Source organism: Engraulis encrasicolus, chromosome 17, assembly GCF_034702125.1.
Source record: "Engraulis encrasicolus isolate BLACKSEA-1 chromosome 17, IST_EnEncr_1.0, whole genome shotgun sequence".
Classification (NCBI taxonomy): Eukaryota; Metazoa; Chordata; class Actinopteri; order Clupeiformes; family Engraulidae; genus Engraulis; species Engraulis encrasicolus.
The window spans coordinates 29,877,178-29,882,980 of record NC_085873.1 but is presented as its reverse complement, the minus strand read 5'-3'; positions in this window follow the sequence as shown (position 1 = coordinate 29,882,980).

Sequence of the window (5,803 nt, the reverse complement as noted above, 5' to 3'; positions counted from 1 at the left end):
TGGCGGGTAAGATTTGAAACTTCCACAATTTTCTGATTGGCACATTAGAAATGCGGACTGTACGTTCATTGGCCAAAAGCATCGTGACGACTAAGAAAACCCCTTTGGCGATTGGCGGCGTTTCTGCCCGCTGTAGTCACGCCCCATAAATACATCATTATGTAATTCTTATTTTCCTTTTTGAGTTTGCATTGTAGACAAAAAGTTTACAATGTAAACTATTTGTCTATATACTGCACATTGTTATTTGGTTGGCATTAACTGAGGAAATAAATGATAACATACTAGCCTGTTAGTTATTTCATATTGTAATGACCAACTTTCTCAGGCTAATCTTTAACTTGTCACTTCATGTAAAGTATAAATGAATGAATGAATGAATGAATGAAACTTTACTGTCATTGTACAGGTACAACGAAATTGGTAAAGTGCAGATGCTCACGGTGCTTAAAAATCAACAAAGAAACCTATATATATACTGTATAAAAATAATTCAGGTTTTAAAAAGTCAGCTGTGCAAAATTAAGTGTGTAGATTGCTTTTGGATAAAAAACTGTCTTTTAGCCTGTTTGTTTTTGTACCAAGAGCCCTGTAACGCCTGCCTGATGGCAGCAGCTCAAACAGTTTATGTCCAGTATGGTAGGGGTCTCTGATGATTTGCTTGGCTTTCTTTAGACAGCGACAGGAGAACAACTCCTCTAAAGAGGGCAGGGGACAGCTGGTGATCTTCTGAGCTGTGCTGACCACTCTCTGAAGTAGGCCTGCAATAAAGTTAATTGGCTTTGGTTTTGAACAACATACACATTATCAACTCTTTTCATTTATATAGAGGAATTTGACTAGACTTTTAAGTACATTTGCCTCAAAATAGCAAATTAATGTGTCATGATTGTGAATAAATAAATTAATTTATCATGATTATGAACTGCCTTCATACAGAACACCAGTAGTAAACAACAACTAAAATCTTTTGACTAAAATTACCTGAATAAATGAAAATCTTTACAAACTTGCCTCAATGCTCCGTCTGAGCAGGGTCTCCCATGTTCGTATTAAAAATAAGACCATGCATTCCTTTACTGTTAATAGCCCAATTTTTGCCACCATAAACGACTCTACCCATTAGGCGAGTACATTTAGGGTTTAACCCCAAAAAAATGGATACAAAAGGTTTTTTTATGGATTCTATTACTATTGGACCTGCTAAATGACATACTAAAAATCTAGTAAAATCTGACTTTGGGAAATTAGTTTTTTCAACATGGCTGTCATAGGCTTATTATAAGGGTCAAGAGACACTCCAGGTGAATAGGCCAAAAAATTTAGCTTGCCGATATCACCATGAAACTTTATCCGGTGATTACTCACATATTTGTGAGAAAAAAATGTATTGCAAGATTTCTGAAATGTTATGTTTTAATATGGTAATTGGACTATATCTAATTAAATAGGCATTAAATTTCAAAATGCAAAACCTCAAAATCTGAAAAAGCCAAGCTCAAAATTACTCTTTTATTTTGTTTCTAGTAAGCCAGAAGATATCTTCAGAAGAGATTATGGACATCTCTTTTTGTTTTGTAGTAAATCTAAAAATCTTTGTGCAGACACACCAGCTAGCATTATTTTTTCAAAACATGATTATTTAACATCTCTCTTAGATAAATAATTGAGTTTTGTGTTTCTCAAGTTCTTCCAGACATTCTTTGAGTCTGGTGGTATCATTCTTAGCATGTATCAAGGGCAAGGTCAGCTGTCCTCAAATCATAGCCTCTCCACAGAGGTGTCCTAAGGGCTGGTGCTGGGACTCCTATTTGCCATGTACACCACATCACTGTGCCATGTTATCTGTTCTCACAGCTTCCCATACTACTGTTACACCGATGAAGCATAGTTACTTTGTGCCAGATGACTCCACGGTCACACACATTTCCGCTTGCCTCTCTGAACTATCCACAAGTATGAAGGAATGCAAGCTTCAGTTGAGCCTCGCCCAAATGCACTGCTGGTGATCCCAGCCAAAGATTTAGGTTGCCATGATATCGAGCTCAATATGGATTCTGCTACTGTTGCCTCAAATAAGGCCACAAGAAATCTAGGTGTCATTGTTGATGACCATCTATCATTCTCTGACCACATAGCCTCAGTTTCCCAGTCATGTCCTCTTTTTCATGCCCTAATTGAATACAAGGCCCTGACCCTTGCCTATGAAGCTACAACAGGCCCTACTCTGGCTTACCAGAAAGCTATGCTAAAGCCCTATGTCCTTTCAGGACATTGTCTGTCTCCAGTACCAACCGTTTCACCTTGCCCTCTACTTACACATGTAGTGGCTCCTGTCTATTCAGTTCAGCTGCTGAAAGACCCAAAATACCTAGTGACACCATGATTCATCACTGATGATGTGCCCTGACAAACAGCACATGGATATTATCATAGCAGTAGTGTCTTTATCCACCCAAACAGCACTCCAAACAAACAGATCCTGAAAACATGTTAGTTCATGCCAATGTAATTATCATGTAGTAACCTTTATTTTAAAACACTTTGATCATGAAAATGACACCTTTCCTGAAGTCAGATTTTCCTAGATTTTTAGTATGTTATTAAGGACATTTAGAGGTAACAAAATCAGTTGAAAAACATTTTGTATCAATTTTTATGGGGTTAGGCCTTTTTTTGCATAGATGTACTCGCCTACCCATGCTTTACCTGGTGGCCCAGACTCACAGCCCTAAACTGTTGTTTTCTCACTGGGGTTGGGGTGCTAGCCTAGATGTTGTTGATTATCTTTCACTACTTTCTAAACTGTTCTTCTGCATAACTCTGTACAACTCTTTAAGACCCTTAATAAATTATCAAAACTTAATTAACATATTACTATTTTTGTATAATTAGTAGGCCTAATAATATTAAGCTTTTTAGTTTGTGACAAAAACATTAACTTGTACCACATCATGTTAACACAATATCAATTAATATAGGCCTACTGATCTCTATCTGACAAAACATTGATTTGATGCAAACAACCAATAATCAGCCAATGATGAAAAACCACCAAATACCAACTTATTACCAATCTAACTTATTAACAACCTAAACACACCTATGACCAACTTTGAGTTATTTTGATTCCAAAGATTAATTTCTTTTTTATAATTTCCATAGAGCAGTGATTCTCAAACTGTGGGCTGGGACCTACTGGTGGGCCCTGAAGGTATTCCAAGTGGCTCTTGAAATAATTTTCTAAAAATCAATGTCATAATTGTATGTGCGTTGCTGTTGATTTATTTGGGTTTTATTGTTTACTGGTTCTGTGGTGGGCCCAAAACCTCTGTGAAAATTTCAAGTAGGCCCCAAGTTGGAAAAGATTGGGCACCCCTGCCATAGAGTCTTTGACATAGCCTCTAGGTCAGACCCCTTTGGCCTATCCCTTGCCTTGGGCCAGCACTTAGCCCCAAAACCAGGGACACTGGCCCCTATTAGCATCTAGCCCCTGGAGGTGAGAAAGCCGAGCACCTTCTGGTCCAGCATAGGCCATATGGTCTGATAGCCTGGCGACGCCATCCTATGTACTCCACCCAAAGACGTCAACAGTCGGCTTTCGCCCAGGCTAAGGGTCTGACCCAATGTTGAAAATGGCCCTAATGCATTCCAAACACATCCTCCAAGGCAGAGGTGGGGGACCTTTTTCATTTGAGGGGCCATTTCACATTCCTCCAAGGGCCGTACTATGAACACAAACAAGAATTTCTCCCTTAACTTTAGGCCTATATTGAAGGCAGCCACTTTTCAAACAGACCCACCTCGGTCCGAGTCCAGACTCAAGTCTGCTTTTTTATGGACTTGGACTTGTCTTGGACTCGCTTTCAATTGGACTCGGACTTGTCTTGGACTCTGACACTGGTCTTGCCAAACTGAGCTTTTGGACTCGACCGGGTCTGTCTTTATTTGATTTAGAGCATTGGCAACCATAAATTCTAGAGTGGAGCTTGAAATCCAACAACATACAAGTTTGTCTTCACATCCATGGCATATGGGTTACTTCAAACAACCACTTTATTGATATTCATTCTTTTCATTGTTTAACACTGACCGACATATGACTCGGACTTGACTTGAACTCAAATCTTTTTGGACTCGGTCTTGTCTCAGACTCGAACCTCTTTGGACTCAGACTTGTCTCGGACTTGACTATTCTGGTCTTGGACTTGTCTTGGACTCTACAAAGGTGGACTTGACTACAGCCCTGCCTATAAGTCCCCTGATTATAACTTACCGGTAATTGTGTTGCAAATATACTTTCTAACATTCCTTTACAAAATATGTCATATGTATGTGAAGCTGCATAACATTGAAATTATATCAGGGGCCGGCTAAAACAGTCTCAAGGGCCGTAAAAGGCCTCACCCCTGCTCCAAGAGTCCCCAGTATTCAGGTTTCACATTCAATATTTCGCCAGCAGATGGCGTTATAGTTCAAATATCATGTTGCCGCTGGTGGACAGACGAAACTTAGAAAGGTGACATGACATGCATCTTACCCATGATGAGCCATGACCCCCCCTCGAAGACATTCCTTCACTGGCACAAAAGCAGTAGGTTTTGAAGTCATCTGTTTTTCTGCACTGTGCTAAAAATGTTTCAACACGTTCTCGGTCTTGTCTGTTTTCAGTCTCTTGCCGAAACAAATTTTGCAGACAGAGAGAGAGAGAGAGAGAAACCCACAGTGCAAGGTCAGATTAAAGAGAAACAGCTGTGTGCATGAGAGAGGGAGAGAGAGAGAGAGAGAGAGAGAGAGAGAGAGAGAGAGAGAGAGAGAGAGAGAGAGAGGCAGAGACAGAGACAGAGAGACAGGAGAAATAGAGTGAAAACAAAGTTTGTGCAAGTACTGTAAAACCAATTCCTCCCGTCCAATGCTGTACCTAGTTGTCTTGAGGCTTCAAGTCTTTTTTTCTTTAAGTTTTTTTCTTTGGTCGTTTGTGCTTCATTTATGATATGACAGTGACAGAGGGACAGGAAACGAGTTCAAGTTTAACTTGAATCCTATATAAGCATGTCAAGTTTGCCCAGGTGCAAGGAGTCAGGGACAGGCTGTTGTGGCCACAGCCTGGGTCCTCTCCAGTCTTTGCATACTTCTCCAGTTAATCGCCATGTGGCTGCCTGTCTACATAGTAGTCTATGGGTTTATTCTAATATCCTAAATCCCTAGCCTGCTAGTGTCCTTGTGATGACGTGCCTGATGACAGAAGTTTCTTTCAATATCTCGCAAAAGCGCAATTCTAACGTCATTTTCTCATTTGACATCGGGATGGATGAAGAATGAAGAATAGCCTCCCAAAAGTTGTTGTGGCTAGAAGGCTGACCACAGGGGAAACTTTATTGTTTCCTCCACTGAGGCGGGAGATCAGCGAAACGCGACGCCACAAGCACACGACGAGTACGGGATTCAGCATATTAGAAAGAAGCCTATGTCCCTCCCTCATGTGACTCTCATGTTCCCATCCTCCATGTGACACGTGAAGAACACTACAGCAGGGGTCTGTATACTCTTGGGCAGGGAAGCTGACAGGGGGTGGGGGAAAGGGGTCAGATGTCCGGGGCCCAGAATTAGGTCTTCATTAGGGCCTACATTGCATGTATTGACTGGGGCGGCCCTTCCGATGACTTAGCCCTGGGCCCGACCAAAAGCTGTCAGCAACCCTGTTCTTGGGAACCTGAAAATAACTCGATAAACAAAAATTTCACAATTTATTGAAAGATAGGGTTGAGAAGGAGCCACAATACTGTTGATGTGATGGCAGCAG